This window comes from Rutidosis leptorrhynchoides, chromosome 11, assembly GCF_046630445.1.
Source record: "Rutidosis leptorrhynchoides isolate AG116_Rl617_1_P2 chromosome 11, CSIRO_AGI_Rlap_v1, whole genome shotgun sequence".
In the NCBI taxonomy this organism is placed as follows: domain Eukaryota; kingdom Viridiplantae; phylum Streptophyta; class Magnoliopsida; order Asterales; family Asteraceae; genus Rutidosis; species Rutidosis leptorrhynchoides.
The window spans coordinates 231,218,347-231,240,167 of record NC_092343.1 but is presented as its reverse complement, the minus strand read 5'-3'; positions in this window follow the sequence as shown (position 1 = coordinate 231,240,167).

Below are 21,821 nucleotides of genomic sequence, written 5' to 3'. Positions count from 1 at the left end.
TATATATACATATACTACGTTTGAGTGAAGAAGAAAAAGATGTGTTTTGTGTTACACCAAAGCTCGATTTTTATAGGCATGTGGGCTGGAACTGTGCACCATGCGATCGCATGGAGTTTCTTCCTCCAGGCCATGCGATCGCATGGCCAGCTGGGGAGACTCACATGCCTTTGTTTTTTCTGCCGAAGGTTTTTAATAATATAATATATAATATATAAATAATTATAAGAATTATTTAAATATTATATTATATTTATGTGCATAGTTGACTTGTAATTTTTAGTCCGTTGCGTCAAGCGTTGAGAGTTGACTCTGGTCCCGGTTCCGGATTTTCGAACGTCCTTGCGTACAATTTAATATCTTGTACTTTGCGTTTTGAATCTTGTACTCTTGTAATTTTGAGACGTTTCTTATCAATAATTGGAACCTCATTGATTGTATTTTGTACTTTTGAGCTTTTTGGTTGTTTGCGTCTTCAATTCGTTGAATCTGTCTTTTGTCTTCACCTTTTATTATTTAAACGAATATCACTTGTAAATAGAACAGTTGCAACTAAAAGTTTGTCTTTCTTGAGGAATAATGCTATGAAATATATGTTCGTTTTTAGCATTATCAAATATTCCCACACTTGAGCGTTGCTTGTCCTCAAGCAATATAGTATTGAAATACTAGAATCACTTCTTTATTCTTCACACTTTGTACATCAGTGATTTTCTTTACGGCGGTATAAACAATGGTAGTAACGATGTGGTTTACAGTCCCACATGACTATAAAATTTAGATCCATTAAGGAAATTGGATCTTTATGAAAACATTTGATCTTTTGAAAATTAAATCTAGTTTTTACCCTAGATAAGTTTTCCGGAATAACCCTTCACCGGTGTTTGCAAAATATTTTTGTGGGTTTGGTGGGTTTCAGATTTGAAAATTTTAGCTCAAAACTTGTGATTTTGTGTCACCCACTTGCTAACCTTGTATTAGGAAAGCAACACGTCCAGTATACTTGCTCCGTATATTATCTTTCGGTAAACTACCGTCCGGTTGTAAAGGAAAGCGTTGAACAAGCAACTGTTAAGGAAATGTCCCCTGACATGCTTTTAATTATGGTCTATAACGTGTCGGACGCAATTACTATCCTTGGTAGGAGCAATAGTAAAGCTCACCCTTATGATTTTTCGGTCTGGCACGAGGTCCTGTCTTCGACCATGCTAAGCAACCACCGTTCTTATGGTTGACACCTGATTTGGTTCAGGTGACCTAATGGATTCCAGGTGAATTCTTAGGATTTTACGTTCAATGGTAATGAACGCATTGAAAATGGGTTTTCAGAAAACAAATCGGTTTATAATTTGATCAAAATATTTTCTCGTTCAAGCTCGAGTTTAGATATCATTGAATTCCATGAGTTTGTAATTCTCAATCTTTAAGGTCAATCTCTAGGATTGAGTAATATCAGTCTTAAAAGCTGATTTTTGATCTTTAAAGGAGATTATCCATTCTGGGGATCTGATTCATTAGTCTTACCAAGCTAATTTGCACGGTGCTCCCCATTGTACGAGATAAATCCTTCTCATGGTTAGGATAAGTCTGACCACTTGGCGACCCTGTTTGATGCTGAGGTCCTTGGATTTCCTGCTGATTTTAGAGATGACTTTTCTAGATTTTTCATCAACCTACAGCTGGTCTGGACGACAACTTCATGACCTAAATCAAGAAGCGCGTGTCTTTTTCGAAAGACTTTACTTCCTTTTAACGATGGAATTGATTCATCGTGTAGATCCATCTCTTCTTTTCTTTCATCGGGTAAAACAGTTTAGTTTAGTCCAAAGCAAAAGTATCTTCAATTATTTGTTACAGAAATATGTGACATATGTTTAAGATAACTTGGTAATTTTTCCCACACTTGGCTTTTATTTTCCTTTTTATTGTCCTCTATTCCATTTTAAATGAATTCTAACATTTTGGTTTGTTTCTCAATTTATGTCCTTTCCGAGGTAACAATAATTTCGGTGTTAACACCTAGTTTTATCGTTCATAAATATGTATAAACATGATTTTGAGTTCATTTAATTGAAAATTTTGAAAAATTTTACTAGAATTGGGTAGTCAGTATATAAGACTAGGGCTGTTCTTTATTATCAGAGAGCACTATATTCTAATACAACTACTACTTTACTAGTATTTCCAATGGTAACCAAGTTTTTAAAGTAAAAAAAATTTAAAAATCCGAAAGAATTTAACCCCTTCCCACACTTAAGATCTTGCAATGCCCTCATTTGCAAGAAATCAGTAACAATTTAAATTATTGAGGGTGATTAGCGTAGAAATGATTAAACTTTATCAAAGTTTCCAAACATATTGGCGTTTGTTTGCTGAATGATAAATGGTGCATATCATTTGTTCATTTCGTCTGTTGTTACATCACATTTATTTGTCATCTTGTCGTCAAAATTAGTAGCTTTTGCTGAACTTAATGCCAGTCTTTGAAAATGCGTTGTTTTATCCTGTTTTGTACAATTTACAATATACATACATACAAATATAAACATGCATGGCAATTTAAAGGGAGAATTGCCATTGTTGGGAAATATAAACATACAAATATACCCTGTTTTCCTAAATGTGAAATATTAGTACACAATAATAATAAAAATGATAAAGATTACATAAGTATATTCAATAACATAAGTTTAAACATGAATAAGTAAAAAGATAAAAACATATAAATCATATAAATAACCAAATGGAACTAAATCAGTCTGGATATGGGTTCCAGTTCATCTCGTCAGGTGGGTTCCATTGTTGGTTATAGGTGTTTTGATAGGCTTGGTTATAGTCATACCGGTTAAAGGGTGGTCAGATATCGGGGCTGTGTGGCGGAAAATGAGCAGGTCGAGTAGGTACATAGTTATTTGGTACCTGATATGATAGCTGGCTCATGATTTTGTGCTGATGAACTAACCAGCTATCGTGTTGGCGTCACCTATAATCCTCGTATACTCGCTCGGAGTTCCACTGCTCATACATACTATGTCTGGCCACGTTCGTCATTGCTTCCTCATCTATACGAACGTGGACGCCAAGAATAGCATCTCGAAAGGCATCCCTAATGTCTTCCGCCTCCTCCATTTCCTCGTCTGAGCCTCTCTCTACCTGAGGATGAGATCCCTCATAGGGTACTGCCTGGTTACGTCTACTTTTCAATACCTTAGCACCCACATAAACTTTCAATCCTAAGGGCTCAACCTGTTCTCTACAAAGCTGTAATAGACCTCCTTGGTTCCTATCAACACCTAAATACTCTCCAATGAGAGTAACAAAAATACCTCCTCCTATTATACTCCCTTCCTGCATTCCCTCTACCATTTTAGATAAATAAAAAGCAACACAGTAAGGGATATTGACAAAGCTTCTAGGATCCCGAATACACTTTAGGTAGAATAAATCATGTAGGGTAATTTTTTCTTTATTATGACCTCTCTGTGTAATCGAGTTAGCCAAAAATCTATGAATAATACGAAGCTCGGCTCTGTCAATATGTGTATAGGAGTGTCCTCCTGCTCGTGTAAAAACATCAAAATGTGACATACGCCTCCAAATGGCGTCAGCGTCAAAGTTACTATCTACCCTTTCACCATAATGAATCAAATTTGTACAATCGGGTAATAGAAACTCACCAGGAGTATATATCTGTAAGGCCCTAGCCATGTCCAGCATGGACATTCTGTACATCCTACCGCCAAGGATAAACCTAAGAAATCTTCTATCATCTATTCTAACTATATTTGTATCAAGTGATACAGTACTCATCAACTCAACACACCATTCCTTATATACAGGTCTACGAATGGTGAAAAGACGTTCCTAATTTGTAAAAGAAGAACTGCCATACCTTTGAACTAAAAGCTGTCTAACACGGTCAGCTAGATGGACCGTTTCCAAAGGGGCCCAATCGATTACCCTTGGCACCTCTACATTTTTTGTTACCAATTTGAATTTGTTCCTTTGATATGTCTCGTAATCTCTCCACCTCCTATCAAATCTCAGATTAGGATGTAGAGTGTGCTCAGGAATCGTTGGGAATTCTACTGGCGGCCTCATTGGGAATACTATGAATTCATCAACAAACTGTACCGGATCATAATAAGGTATGTGCTGATCAGGCTGTTGTTGTGGTTCTTGTTGTGGTTCTTGTTCGTGTTACATTTCTGGTTCTGGTTCTGGTGCTGGTACTGGTCGTCTAGATGATGATGCTCCTGAACCTCCAGTATCGGCTTTCTGCAAAACACATTAAACACAAAATTTGTGCATCCAAATATGCATCAGTGTTAGCAAAATAACAATTTAAAACAATCACTATAACATGTTAAATCAAAATTAAACTTATACACATTTTCATAATTTTTCACAATTCTACACTTTTCAAATAAGCACATATGAAAATGTATACAAAGTTCATAAGCATTTAACTCAAATAACATGTCAAAATAGTCATTACTAATAATTAAACAAGTCTCAAATGGAAAATATATCAAATTAATCAAGTTCATGAATTTTGGACTTAAAAAGTCCACTTTAATCTTCAAAAATCATGTTTAGGATCAATGTTTGGATCATTTAACTATCTAAACATATTACACTACTCAATTTAGCAATAATTCATGACGCAAATCGGCCATAACCTGTTTATATCAAAAAGCCCCAAATTGCTCAAGAACACAAACCCTAGATTTCTAAAATTTTTGAAGTTATTGGCTTCAAATCATGTTAAATAGCATCAATCTAGGTTATGCATGCATAAAATACTAACAATTTAACACTAATTACACTAGAAATTAACAAAATTGCATTAGGTAAAAAATTGGAATTTATCACAAAAACTAGCAAATTTATGAGTTTAGGAGTGTAATTTTTACCATTTTGCCGAAGAATGAGAATCTAGGCATGATTAGAGCAAGAAAAATGACGAATTACGGTGGAAAATTGCGAATTTTAGAGGTGATTTTGGGGTTGGTTCGTGTTTGTGTGTGTGTTTTTTGTGCAGAACAGCGAGCTGTTCTTTTTATCAAACTGGCCTGGAATCCAGCCTCATGCGATCGCATGAGGTTGAAGAGTAAACCCCATGCGATTGCATGGGGTTCCGGGTACAGTACTTTCAGGTTTTTTTTTTTTTAATAAAACATAAAATTAATAAAATTTTAAAAATTTATTTCTTTTTAGGATGAGGGCGTTTCGGATCGATGTCCTAGTCTGTCCCTCGACAAAATTTTTAAAATTTGTCAAATCAAAGCGCGGTTTTAAAAGTAAAAATTTTTGGATTTTTTTAATGTTTTTGGCATACTTTAATTCAATAAGATTAAAAATAATGATAATAAAAGTTCTCGTCCCTCCCTCGGGTAAAGCAATTTCGGTTCAACGACCTAGTCTTCAACTCACGACGAATTTTAAAAATCATATTTTAACTTAGCGAAATAAAGTAAATTTTTGTTTTTAAATTCACACAACTTAAATTTAAAATATGCATAAAATTAAAAATTCACATTTTTTTAAAAATTAAAAATTCACACCAAACTTATATTATATTTTTGTTTTTATACATACAAACTTAAAAATATCAATTGTTCAAATATTTACAATTTTAAATATATTAATTTAAAATGTTACCATATTAATTTAAGATTTATATATTAATTTTAAAAACATGGTAAAAATAAAATTAAAAATCTTTTTGGTCTTTTATCCCACTTTAATCAATCAAATATTATCAAAAATATGCGCCCCTCTTTTCGGTAAAGTAATTTCGGTTCCATGACCTAATTTAACTCATGACGAATTTTTGAAATATTTTGGGTTGATTGATTAAAGATATTTATACCTTAAGAATAAACGTTAAATTTCGGAGTGATGTAATAAATTTTTGTATGATATCAATAATTTTGGTCGCCAAACCTAATTTTATTCAATACCAATTTAATACTTTATAGCGAACAAATTATCGTTTATTATCAAAAGGTTAAAAATAAAAATAAAAAAATAAAAACTGTACAGACTTACCTGTGAGATAGTATTCTTAGTTATATGATCTATCCCATTTATAAGATAGTCGGTTTAATTGGTTTTCCATAGCTACATAGGCGTAACCTCGAGCATTCAGTGTTTTTTCTTCTAAACATATGAACGGTCCGTCTCTGCATAAAGTAACAAATTCGATATTTGAATAGGTTTGATTATTTGAACATTTACCTCCATGTGACCATTTTCCACATTTGTGACATCTTTCAAGGTGTCGTGCTCTTCTTTTCGCTGCGGATTTTAATTTTCCTTTACCAAATTGTAACTTATTATCTTCGCATCTGGATTCTTTTCTTACTCCGTCCAATCTTTCTCTGATTACTGATACTATTTCACTCGGAAGTGTGTCATTATTATGTTTAGTGATCAAAGCGTGTAGCATTAGACCATGATTTAGTTCACAGGCAGTCTTCATTTCCTAAAAATAAAAATTCAGAATGGGGGGAGAAGACTAGTTCTTTAGGGTCTGCTAGGGAAAGACCATTCGGGTTCCATTTTCGAGAACTACACGAAAACAGACAATCTAACTCTAATAGAAATACATAAAATCCTTAAAAGACTTGATTCTCCTCACACTTAGTTAGCTGTGGTATCGAAATTGTGATTAACTTCGTTGTCGACTTCCATCGGACTATCTATGTAATGTTTAACTCTGTGACCATTAACTTTAAATTCAATTCCATTTGAATTTATTAATTCTATCGTTCCGTATGGGAAAACTCTTTTGACTATGAATGGTCCAGACCATCTTGATTTCAATTTTCCTGGAAATAGCTTGAATCGTGAATTGAAAAGAAGAACTCTGTCTCCTTCTTTAAATTCTTTTGAACTTCTGATTCTTTTATCATGCCATTTCTTCGTTCTTTCTTTATAGATTAACGAATTTTCGTATGCTTCATGTTTTAATTCTTCTAATTCGTTTAGTTGACTTAATCGTAGACGTCCAGCTTCATGTAAATCAAGATTACATGTCTTCAAAGCCCAAAATGCTTTGTGTTCAATTTCTACTGGAAGATGACATGCTTTTCCGTAAACGAGTCTAAAAGGTGTGGTTCCAATTGGAGTTTTGTAGGCTGTTCTAAAAGCCCAGAGTGCATCCTCCAACTTAATGGACCATTCCTTCGGATTTGATCCTACGGTTTTCTCTAGAATACGTTTTAAAGCTCGGTTGGTATTTTCAACTTGTCCAGTTGTTTGTGGATGATAAGCAGTGGAGATTTTATGAGTTACTCCATATCTTTTAAGAACTTTCTCAAGTTGATTATTACAGAAATGAGTTCCCCGATCAGTTATTAAAGCTTTCGGTGTTCCAAACCTTGCAAAAAGATGTTTTAAAAAGTTGACTACAACTCGTGCATCGTTAGTTGGGAGTGCTTGTGCTTCCGCCCATTTAGATACATAATCAATGGCTACGAGAATGTAGAGATTATTATGAGATTTTGGAAATGGACTCATAAAGTCAATACCCCAAATGTCAAATACTTCGCATACTTGAATGACATTTTGTGGCATTTCATCACGTTGACTTATTTTTCCGGCCCTTTGACAAGCATCACAGGATTTGCAAAGAAGGTGTGCGTCTTTGTAAATTGTAGGCCAATAGAATCCAGCATCATAAACTTTTCTTCCTGTTAGTTGAGGCCCATAGTGCCCTCCTGTTGGTCCTGTGTGACAATGGTTTAAAATTTTACTAGCTTCATCTCCGAATACACATCGGCGTATTATTCCATCGGGACAGCTTTTAAACAGATGTGGATCTTCCCAAAAATAGTGTTTTATATCACTGAAGAATTTCTTTCGTTTTTGGTACGATAATCCTTTTTCAAGGAATCCACATACTAAGTAGTTTGCATAGTATGCAAACCATGGAATTTCAGTATAATCTATCTTCAATAGATATTCATCAGGAAAGTTGTCTTGTATGGCCGATTCATTTAGAACTTCTAATTCAGGATTTTCAAGACTAGAAAGATGATCAGCGGCGAGATTTTCTGCTCCTCTTTTATCTCGGATTTCAATATCGAATTCTTGTAAGAGTAAGATCTAACGGATTAATCTTGGTTTGGCATCTTGTTTCGAAAATAGGTATCTAAGAGCAGAATGGTCGGTATAGACCACCGTTTTTGCTAGAACTAGATATGAACGAAATTTGTCAAAAGCAAAGACAATAGCAAGGAGTTCTTTTTCAGTAGTTGTATAATTTGTTTGTGCTCCTTGTAACGTCTTACTAGCATAATATATAGGTTGAAATCGTTTTTCAATCCTTTGTCCTAAAACGGCTCCCATTGCAAAATCACTTGCATCGCACATTAGTTCAAACGGTAGATTCCAATTTGGTGTTATCATGATCGGCGCATTAGTGAGTTTCTCTTTAAGAATATTAAAAGATTTGATACATTCATCTGAAAAGATGAATGGAGCATCCTTTTTTAGGAGTTTATTCATAGGAGTGGCAATTTTAGAAAAATCTTTTATGAAACGTCGGTAAAAACCGGCATGCCCTAGAAAACTCCTAACTCCTCTAACATTGGTGGGATGTGGAAGTTTAGCAATTACATCAACTTTAGCTCTATCCACTTCAATTCCTTCTTTTGAAATTTTATGTCCAAGAACGATGCCTTCTTTAACCATGAAATGGCATTTCTCCCAATTAAGTACTAGATTTGATTGTTCGCATCTAATAAGCATTCATTCTAGATTAACTAGACATGATTCAAATGTATCACCGAAGACTGAAAAGTCATCCATGAAAACTTCCATGCACTCTTCTATCATGTCGTGAAAAATTGCCATCATGCACCTTTGAAAGGTTGTAGGGGCGTTGCAAAGTCCAAATGGCATGCGTTTGTAAGCAAAAGTACCATAAGTGAAATGTCCCGTTCTTATTGATTAAAAACGTTCCATATTAATTGATTTCGTTGCGAGGTTTTGACCTCTATATGAGACATTTTTCAAAGACTGCATTCATTTTTAAAACAAACCATAACCTTTATTTCATAAATAAAGGTTTAAAAAGCTTTACATAGATTATCAAATAATGATAATCTAAAATATCCTGTTTACACACGACCATTACATAATGGTTTACAATACAAATATGTTACATCTAAATCAGTTTCTTGAATGCAGTTTTTACACAATATCATACAAACATGGACTCCAAATCTTGTCCTTATTTTAGTATGCAACAGCGGAAGCTCTTAGTATTCACCTGAGAATAAACATGCTTTAAACGTCAACAAAAAATGTTGGTGAGTTATAGGTTTAACCTATATATATCAAATCGTAACAATAGACCACAAGATTTCATATTTTAATACACATCCCATACATAGAGATAAAAATCATTCATATGGTGAACACCTGGTAACCGACATTAACAAGATGCATATATAAGAATATCCCCATCATTTCGGGACACCCTTCGGATATGATATAAATTTCAAAGTACTAAAGCATCGGTACTTTGGATGTGGTTTGTTAGGCCCAATAGATCTATCTTTAGGATTCGCGTCAATTAGGGTGTCTGTTCCCTAATTCTTAGATTACCAGACTTAATAAAAAGGGGCATATTCGAGTTCGATAATTCAACCATAGAATGTAGTTTCACGTACTTGTGTCTATTTTGTAAATCATTTATAAAACCTGCATGTATTCTCATCCCAAAAATATTAGATTTTAAAAGTGGGACTATAACTCTCTTTCACAGATTTTTACTTCGTCGGGAAGTAAGACTTGGCCACTGGTTGATTCACGAACCTATAACAATATATACATATATATCAAAGTATGTTCAAAATATATTTACAATACTTTTAATGCAATTTGATGTTTTAAGTTTATTAAGTCAGCTGTCCTCGTTAGTAACCTACAACTAGTTGTCCACAATTAGTTGTACAGAAATAAATCGATAAATATTATCTTGAATCAATCCACGACCCAGTGTATACGTATCTCAGTATTGATCACAACTCAAACTATATATATTTTGGAATCGACCTCAACCCTGTATAGCTAACTCCAACATTCACATATAGAGTGTCTATGGTTGTTCCGAAATATATATAGATGTGTCGACATGATAGGTTGAAACATTGTATACGTGTCTATGGTATCTCAAGATTACATAATATACAATACAAGTTGATTAAGTTATGGTTGGAATAGATTTGTTACCAATTTTCACGTAGCTAAAATGAGAAAAAATATCCAATCTTGTTTTACCCATAACTTCTTCATTTTAAATCCATTTTGAGTGAATCAAATTGCTATGGTTTCATATTGAACTCTATTTTATGAATCTAAACAGAAAAAGTATAGGTTTATAGTCAAAAATATAAGTTACAAGTCATTTTTGTAAAGGTAGTCATTTCAGTCGAAAGAAAGACGTCTAGATGACCGTTTTAGAAAATATACTTCCACTTTGAGTTTAACCATAATTTTTGGATATAGTTTCATGTTCATAATAAATATCATTTTCCCAAAATAACAACTTTTAAATCAAAGTTTATCATAGTTTTTAATTAACTAACCCAAAACAGCCCGCGGTGTTACTACGACGGCGTAAATCTGGTTTTACGGTGTTTTTCGTGTTTCCAGGTTTTAAATCATTAAGTTTGCATATCATATAGATATAGAACATGTGTTTAGTTTATTTTAAAATTCAAGTTAGAAGGATTAACTTTTATTTGCGAACAAGTTTAGAATTAACTAAACTATGTTCTAGTGATTACAAGTTTAAACCTTCGAATAAGATAGCTTTATATGTATGAATCGAATGATGTTATAAACATCATTACTACCTCAAGTTCCTTGGATAAACCTACTGGAAATGAGAAAAATAGATCTAGCTTCAAAGGATCCTTGGATGGCTTGAAAGTTCTTGAAGCAGAATCATGACACGAAAACAATTTCAAGTAAGATTTCCACTCGAAATAAGATTGTTATAGTTATAGAAATTGAATTAAAGTTTGAATATGATTGTTACCTTGTATTAGAAAGATAACCTACTGTAAGTAACAAAGATTTCTTGATCTTGGATGATTACTTGGAATGGATTTAGAAAACTTGGAAGTAAACTTGCAATCTTGGAAGTATTCTTGATTTTATGAAACTAGAACTTTTAGAATTTATGAAGAACACTTAGAACTTGAAGATAGAACTTGAGAGAGATCAATTAGATGAAGAAAATTGAAGAATGAAAGTATTTGTAGGTGTTTTTGGTCGTTGGTGTATGGATTAGATATAAAGGATATGTAATTTTATTTTCATGTAAATAAGTCATGAATGATTACTCATATTTTTGTAATTTTATGAGATTTTTCCTCCTAGTTGCCAAATGATGGTTCCCATATGTGTTAGGTGACTCACATGGGCTGCTAAGAGCTGATCATTGGAGTGTATATACCAATTGTACATACATCTAAAAGCTGTGTATTGTACGAGTACGAATACGGGTGCATACGAGTAGAATTGTTGATGAAACTGAACGAGGATGTAATTGTAAGCATTTTATTTAAGTAGAAGTATTTTGATAAGTGTCTTGAAGTCTTTCAAAAGTGTATGAATACATATTAAAACACTACATGTATATACATTTTAACTGAGTCGTTAAGTCATCGTTAGTCGTTACATGTAAATGTTGTTTTGAAACCTTTAGGTTAACGATCTTGTTGAATGTTGTTAACCCATTGTTTATTATAACAAATGAGATGTTAAATTGTTATATTATCATGATATTATGATATATAATATATCTTAGTATGATGTATATACAGTTAAATGTCGTTACAACGATAATCATTACATATATGTCTCGTTTCGAAATCATTAAGTTAGTAGTCTTATTTTTACATATGTATTTCATTGTTAATACACTTAATAATATATTTACTTATCATTTAACATAATTAACCAAGTGTATCAATATCTTAATATGATTCATATGTGAAATGTCCCGTTCTTATTGATTAAAAACGTTCCATATTAATTGATTTCGTTGCGAGGTTTTGACCTCTATATGAGACGTTTTTCAAAGACTGTATTCATTTTTAAAACAAACCATAACCTTTATTTCATAAATAAAGGTTTAAAAGCTTTACGTAGATTATCAAATAATGATAATCTAAAATATCCTGTTTACACACGACCATTACATAATGGTTTACAATACAAATATGTTACATCGAAATCAGTTTCTTGAATGCAGTTTTTTTTTACACAATATCATACAAACATGGACTCCAAATCTTGTCCTTATTTTAGTATGCAACAGCGGAAGCTCTTAGTATTCACCTGAGAATAAACATGCTTTAAACGTCAACAAAAATGTTGGTGAGTTATAGGTTTAACCTATATGTATCAAATCGTAACAATAGACCACAAGATTTCATATTTCAATACACATCCCATACATAGAGATAAAAATCATTCATATGGTGAACACCTGGTAACCGACATTAACAAGATGCATATATATAAGAATATCCCCATCATTCCGGGACACCCTTCGGATATGATATAAATTTCGAAGTACTAAAGCATCCGGTACTTTGGATGGGGTTTGTTAGGCCCAATAGATCTATCTTTAGGATTCGCGTCAATTAGGGTGGCTGTTCCCTAATTCTTAGATTACCAGACTTAATAAAAAGGGGCATATTCGATTTCGATAATTTAACCATAGAATGTAGTTTCACGTACTTGTGTCTATTTTGTAAATCATTTATAAAACCTGCATGTATTCTCATCCCAAAAATATTAGATTTTAAAAGTGGGACTATAACTCACTTTCACAGATTTTTACTTCGTCGGGAAGTAAGACTTGGCCACTGGTTGATTCACGAACCTATAACAATATATACATATATATCAAAGTATGTTTAAAATATATTTACAGCAATTTTAATATATTTTGATGTTTTAAGTTTATTAAGTCAGCTGTCCTCGTTAGTAACCTACAACTAGTTGTCCACAGTTAGATGTACAGAAATAAATCGATAAATATTATCTTGAATCAATCCACGACCCAGTGTATACGTATCTCAGTATTGATCACAACTCAAACTATATATATTTTGGAATCAACCTCAACCCTGTATAGCTAACTCCAACATTCACATATAGAGTGTCTATGGTTGTTCTGAAATATATATAGATGTGTCGACATGATAGGTCGAAACATTGTATACGTGTCTATGGTATCTCAAGATTACATAATATACAATACAAGTTGATTAAGTTATGGTTGGAATAGATTTGTTACCAATTTTCACGTAGCTAAAATGAGAAAAATTATCCAATCTTGTTTTACCCATAACTTCTTCATTTTAAATCCGTTTTGAGTGAATCAAATTGCTATGGTTTCATATTGAACTCTATTTTATGAATCTAAACAGAAAAAGTATAGGTTTATAGTCAGAAATATAAGTTACAAGTCGTTTTTGTAAAGGTAGTCATTTCAGTCGAAAGAACGACGTCTAGATGACCGTTTTAGAAAACATACTTCCACTTTGAGTTTAACCATAATTTTTGGATATAGTTTCATGTTCATAATAAATATCATTTTCCCAGAATAACAACTTTTAAATCAAAGTTTTTCATAGTTTTTAATTAACTAACCCAAAACAGCCCGCGGTGTTACTACGACGGCGTAAATCCGGTTTTACGGTGTTTTTCGTGTTTCCAGGTTTTAAATCATTAAGTTAGCATATCATATAGATATAGAAAATGTGTGTAGTTAATTTTAAAAGTCAAGTTAGAAGGATTAACTTTTGTTTGCGAACAAGTTTAGAATTAACTAAACTATGTTCTAGTGATTACAAGTTTAAACCTTCGAATAAGATAGCTTTATATGTATGAATCGAATGATGTTATAAACATCATTACTACCTCAAGTTCCTTGGATAAACCTACTGGAAATGAGAAAAATAGATCTAGCTTCAAAGGATCCTTGGATGGCTTGAAAGTTCTTGAAGCAGAATCATGACACGAAAACAATTTCAAGTAAGATTTCCACTCGAAATAAGATTGTTATAGTTATAGAAATTGAATTAAAGTTTGAATATGATTATTACCTTGTATTAGAAAGATAACCTACTATAAGTAACAAAGATTTCTTGATCTTGGATGATTACTTGGAATGGATTTAGAAAACTTGGAAGTAAACTTGCAATCTTGGAAGTATTCTTGATTTTATGAAACTAGAACTTTTAGAATTTATGAAGAACACTTAGAACTTGAAGATAGAACTTGAGAGAGATCAATTAGATGAAGAAAATTGAAGAATGAAAGTGTTTGTAGGTGTTTTTGGTCGTTGGTGTATGGATTAGATATAAAGGATATGTAATTTTATTTTCATGTAAATAAGTCATGAATGATTACTCATATTTTTGTAATTTTATGAGATTTTTCCTCCTAGTTGCCAAATGATGGTTCCCATATGTGTTAGGTGACTCACATGGGCTGCTAAGAGCTGATCATTGGAGTGTATATACCAATTGTACATACATCTAAAAGCTGTGTATTGTACGAGTATGAATACGGGTGCATACGAGTAGAATTGTTGATGAAACTGAACGAGGATGTAATTGTAAGCATTTTATTTAAGTAGAAGTATTTTGATAAGTGTCTTGAAGTCTTTCAAAAGTGTATGAATACATATTAAAACACTACATGTATATACATTTTAACTGAGTCGTTAAGTCATCGTTAGTCGTTACATGTAAATGTTGTTTTGAAACCTTTAGGTTAACGATCTTGTTGAATGTTGTTAACCCATTGTTTATTATAACAAATGAGATGTTAAATTGTTATATTATCATGATATTATCATATATAATATATCTTAGTATGATGTATATACAGTTAAATGTCGTTACAACGATAATCATTACATATATGTCTCGTTTCGAAATCATTAAGTTAGTAGTCTTATTTTTACATATGTATTTCATTGTTAATACACTTAATAATATATTTACTTATCATTTAACATAATTAACCAAGTGTATCAATATCTTAATATGATTCATATGTGAAATGTCCCGTTCTTATTGATTAAAAACGTTCCATATTAATTGATTTCGTTGCGAGGTTTTGACCTCTATATGAGACGTTTTTCAAAGACTGCATTCATTTTTAAAACAAACCATAACCTTTATTTCATAAATAAAGGTTTAAAAGCTTTACGTAGATTATCAAATAATGATAATCTAAAATATCTTGTTTACACACGACCATTACATAATGGTTTACAATACAAATATGTTACATCGAAATTAGTTTCTTGAATGCAGTTTTTTTTTACACAATATCATACAAACATGGACTCCAAATCTTGTCCTTATTTTAGTATGCAACAGCGAAAGCTCTTAGTATTCACCTGAGAATAAACATGCTTTAAGCGTCAACAAAAATGTTGGTGAGTTATAGGTTTAACCTATATGTATCAAATCGTAACAATAGACCACAAGATTTCATATTTCAATACACATCCCATACATAGAGATAAAAATCATTCATATGGTGAACACCTGGTAACCGACATTAACAAGATGCATATATATAAGAATATCCCCATCATTCCGGGACACCCTTCGGATATGATATAAATTTCGAAGTACTAAAGCATCTGGTACTTTGGATGGGGTTTGTTAGGCCCAATAGATCTATCTTTAGGATTCGCGTCAATTAGGGTGGCTGTTCCCTAATTCTTAGATTACCAGACTTAATAAAAAGGGGCATATTCGATTTCGATAATTTAACCATAGAATGTAGTTTCACGTACTTGTGTCTATTTTGTAAATCATTTATAAAACCTGCATGTATTCTCATCCCAAAAATATTAGATTTTAAAAGTGGGACTATAACTCACTTTCACAGATTTTTACTTCGTCGGGAAGTAAGACTTGGCCACTGGTTGATTCACGAACCTATAACAATATATACATATATATCAAAGTATGTTTAAAATATATTTACAGCAATTTTAATATATTTTGATGTTTTAAGTTTATTAAGTCAGCTGTCCTCGTTAGTAACCTACAACTAGTTGTCCACAGTTAGATGTACAGAAATAAATCGATAAATATTATCTTGAATCAATCCACGACCCGGTGTATACGTATCTCAGTATTGATCAAAACTCAAACTATATATATTTTGGAATCAACCTCAACCCTTTATAGCTAACTCCAACATTCACATATAGAGTGTCTTTGGTTGTTCTGAAATATATATAGATGTGTCGACATGATAGGTCGAAACATTGTATACGTGTCTATGGTATCTCAAGATTACATAATATATAATACAAGTTGATTAAGTTATGGTTGGAATAGATTTGTTACCAATTTTCACGTAGCTAAAATGAGAAAAATTATCCAATCTTGTTTTACCCATAACTTCTTCATTTTAAATCCGTTTTGAGTGAATCAAATTGTTATGGTTTCATATTGAACTCTATTTTATGAATCTAAATAGAAAAAGTATAGGTTTATAGTCGGAAAAATAAGTTACAAGTCGTTTTTGTAAAGGTAGTCATTTCAGTCGAAAGAACGACGTCTAGATGACCATTTTAGAAAACATACTTCCACTTTGAGTTTAACCATAATTTTTGGATATAGTTTCATGTTCATAATAAAAATCATTTTCTCAGAATAACAACTTTTAAATCAAAGTTTTTCATAGTTTTTAATTAACTAACCCAAAACAGCCCGCGGTGTTACTACGACGGCGTAAATCCGGTTTTACGGTGTTTTTCGTGTTTCCAGGTTTTAAATCATTAAGTTAGCATATCATATAGATATAGAACATGTGTGTAGTTAATTTTAAAAGTCAAGTTAGAAGGATTAACTTTTGTTTGCGAACAAGTTTAGAATTAACTAAACTATGTTCTAGTGATTACGAGTTTAAACCTTCGAATAAGATAGTTTTATATATATGAATCGAATGATGTTATGAACATCATTACTACCTCAAGTTTAGTAGGTAAACCTACTGGAAGTGACAAGAAATGATCTAGCTTCAAAGGATCTTGGATGGCTTGAAAGTTCTTGAAGTAGGATCATGACACAAAAACAAGTTCAAGTAAGATTTTTACTCGAATTAAGATAGTTTATAGTTATAGAAATTGAATCAAAGTTTGAATATGAATATTACCTTGAATAAGAAAGATAACCTACTGTATATAACAAAGGTTTCTTGATCTTAGATGATTACTTGGAATGGATTAGAAAGCTTGGAAGTAAATTAGTAAACTTGAAGGGATTTTTGAAGTGTTCTTGAAGTGTTCTTCCTATGATGATTATAGCTTGATTCTTGAAGTGATTTTTGATGATGATGATGATTAACTACTGGAAAAATACGTTCATAATAGTGTGGGTGTGTTGAGAGAGAATTAGAAAGAGAATTGGAAGTGAAATGGAGTGAATGATGAGTGGTAATTGGTGAGTGGTGAGTGGGGTTAAAAGGAGTTCTAGTTAGTTGACTAGCTCATGGTAGAAGTTAAAATTGATTAGTCATACATGACATAATCAAGAGTGGAATCCCATGCTAGTTCCTATTGGTATATACCCATAGTAAGTACGTTTTGAAGCTGTGTATAATACGGGTAAAAATACGACTAGAATTCTTGATGAAAGAAAAGAATGGGAAAGTAACTGTAACCATTTTCGTTAAGTATGAGTGTTTTGATATATGTCTTGAAGTCTTCCAAAAGTATTTTAATACATCTAAATACACTACATGTATATACATTTTAACTGAGTCGTTAAGTCATCGTTAGTCGTTACATGTAAGTGTTGTTTTGAAACCTTTAAGTTAACGATCTCAATTAATGTTGTTAACCCATTGTTTATTATATCTAATGAGATGTTAAATTATTATATTATCATGATATTATGATATATTAATATATCTTAATATGATATATATACATTTAAATGTCGTTACAACGATAATCGTTACATATATGTCTCGTTTCGAAATCCTTAAGTTAGAAGTCTTGTTTATATGTATATAACTCATTGTTAATATACTTATGGAGATACTTACTTATCATAATCTCATGTTAACCATATGTATATCCATATATATATCGTCATGTCATTTTTACAAGTTTTAACGTTCGTGAATCGCCGGCCAACTTGGGTGGTCAATTGTCTATATGAAACATATTTCAATTAATCAAGTCTTAACAAGTTTGATTGCTTAACATGTTGGAAACATTTAATCATGTAAATATCAATCTCAATTAATATATATAAACATGGAAAAGTTCGGGTCACTACAATATGTACCTAGTAAGACGTTGTTATAACGATAATCGTTATATATATCGTTTTCGAGTTTCTTAAATTAATAGTCTCATTTTTATGTATATAACTCATTGTTAAAATACCTAATGAGATACATACTTATAATAAAATCATGTTAACTATATATATAACCATATATATGTCATCGTATAGTTTTTACAAGTTTTAACGTTCGTGAATCACCGGTCAACTTGGGTGGTCAATTGTCTATATGAAACCTATTTCAATTAATCAAGTCTTAACAAGTTTGATTGCTTAACATGTTGGAAATACTTAATCATGTAAATAACAATTTTATTTAATATATATATAAACATGGAAAAGTTCGGGTCACTACAGTAAGGGCACGTGAATGTGGTTTTCTCTTGATCTTCGGGTGCTATTGGAATTTGAAAGTATCCGGAAAATCCATCAAGAAAACAATAATAACTATTTCCGGCTAATCTTTCCAACATTTGATCAATGAAAGGTAAGGGAAAGTGATCTTTTCTTGTGGCGTCATTTAATTTTCTATAATCAATACATACACGCCATCCTGTTACAGTCCTTGTAGGAATAAGCTCATTTTTTTCATTTGTAATGACAGTCATGCCACCCTTCTTAGGCACGCATTGAACTGGGCTTACCCATGGACTATCAGAAATTGGATAAATTAGACCTGCGTCTAGCAGTTTAATAATTTCTTTTTTAACTACATCTTGCATATACGGATTTAGTCTTCGTTGGCGTTGCACATACGTTTTATGACCTTCTTCCATAAGGATTTTATGTGTGCAATACGAAGGACTTATTCCTTTAATATCATGAATCTTCCATGCAATGGCTGATTTATGAGCTTTCAACACAGAAATGAGTTGTGATTTCTCATTTTCAGTAAGAGAAGACGATATTATTACAGGTAATTCAGATTCACCATGTAAATAAGCATATTCCAAATGATTTGGAAGTGGCTTTAACTCTAATTTCAGAGGTTCTTATATCGATGATTTATATCGATATCTGTCTTCTTCTTTTAGCATTTGAATTTCTTCTGTTGTTGGTTCATATCCATTAGCTATAAGTGTAGCTAACATTTCAGCTTCATCAATTGGTTCAGTTCCTTCTCCTAAAGAACATTCTCCTGTTCCTTGTAATTCTGGAAATTCTTCTAACAATTTTGCATGTGAATCTATAGTTTGAATATAATAACATGTATCATCTGCAGATTGCGGTTGTTGCATTGCTCTATCAACTGAAAAGGTAACACTCTCGTCCTCTATACTTAAGGTCAATTTCTTACCGAACACGTCTATCATTGCTTTAGCCGTGTTTAAGAATGGTTTTCCTAATATGAGAGGAACTTGAGAATCTTCTTCCATGTCCAGAACAACAAAATCTACTGGAAATACTAAAGTACCAACTTTAACTAGCATATTCTCCATTATCCCTCTAGGATATTTTATTGATCGATCGGCTAGTTGTATGCTTATTCTTGTTGGTTTTAATTCTCCAAGGTCTAGTTTAGTGTATAGTGAATACGGCATTAAATTTATACTAGCACCTAAGTCTGCCAATGCTTCTATTGAACTAAGACTACCCAGAAAACATGGAATTGTGAAACTTCCTGGATCAGATAGTTTTTCTGGTATCTTATTCAACAGCACTGCTGAACAATTAGCATTCATAGTAACAGCCGAGAGTTCTTCCATTTTTTTTCTATTCGTGATCAGATCTTTCAAGAATTTAGCATATCTAGGCATTCCTGAAATCACATCAATGAAAGGAAGATTTACATTTATCTATTTAAACATATCCAAGAATTTGGATTGCTCGGCTTCAAGTTTCTCTTTCTTCATTTTACTCGGGTAAGGAAGTGGTGGTTGGTATGGTTTAACATAAGGTTTATCCTTAACTGTGTTATCTTCATTAACCTTTTCAACTACCGGTTCTTTTTCCTTATCTTGTTCAGGTTGTGGTTCTTGTGGAGTAGGAATAGCTTCATCAGAAGTTACAGGTATTTCAGGTGGTTTAAGTGTTGTACCACTTCTTGTGGTAATGGCTTTAGCTGTTTCATTCCGGGGGTTAGCATTTGTATCACTAGGTAAACTTCCCGGTTTTCTTTCACCTATTAACCTTGCTAGGTTACTTACTTCTTGTTCCAAATTTTGAATAGAAGCTTGTTGATTTCTAAATGCTTGAGCATTTTGTTCATTAGTTTGTTTCTGAGATGTGAAAAACTGCGTTTGAGTTTCAACTTGCTTCGTCATCATATCTTCTAAATTCGGCTTTTTATCATCGGTTTGTGGTGGTTTGTTTTGAAAATTAGGTCTTTGCTGGTTGTAAGTATTGTTAGATACTTGTTGATTGCTAGGACCTTGTTGGTTGTTGTATGGAATATTTCGGTTATAATTCTGATTTTGATTATAGATCGGTCTTGGCAGTTGATAATTATTCTGATAATTATTTCCAGGCCTTTGGTTTTTGTATGAAATATTCTCTCTTTGTTCCATTGTTAATTCAATACTAAGACAATCTTTTATCAAATGTGGTCCTCCACACTGCTCACAACTAATTCGTATTGAGTGGATATCTTTAGTCATCTTTTCCATTCGTCTCTCGACAGCATCTATCTTTGCAGAAATGGAATCTAAGTCATGGCTAGAATCGGCTCTAGCTGCTTTAGATGATCTAACGATATCTTTTTCTTGGTGCCACTCATGTGAGTGGGAAGCAGTGTTATCAATAATTTTGTAAGCATCAGTTTTGGTTTTCTTCATAATGGAACCACCAGCTGCAATATCTATGTCTTTCCTTGTAGTGATGTCGCATCCTTGGTAGAATATTTGTACTATTTGACAGGTATCTAAACCATGTTGCGGACATCCTCTTAATAACTTTCCAAATCTTGTCTACGCCTCATATAGAGTTTCATTCGGTTTCTGTGTGAACGTAACAATTTCTCCTTGAAGTCTTACGGCTTTAGATGCCGGAAAGAATTGTTTAAGAAATTTTTCAACTAAAACGTCCCATGTATTGATCGCCCCTTCAGGTAACGATTCCAACCAATCTTTGGCTTCTCCCTTTAAAGTCTAGGGAAATAACATGAGATATATCTGTTCATCCTCAACTTCTCTTATTTTAAATAGTGTGCAGATCCTATTAAAGGTACGAAGATGTTCATTTGGATCTTCCTTCGGCGCACCACTAAATTGGCATTGATTAGTCACCATATGTAGAATTTGTCCTTTGATTTCATAATCTGGCGCATTAATGTCTGGATGAGTAATTGCGTGACCTTGGCCAGTGCGTTTAGCTCTCATTCGGTCTTCCATACTTAAAGGTTCCAGATTTTCCATGATTGAATTTGTTGAATCCGAATCACTAGAGGATTCTGATTTAATGGTTCATTTCTCAACAATCTCTGTTTGAATGATTGGTGGTTCCGGAGGAAAATTT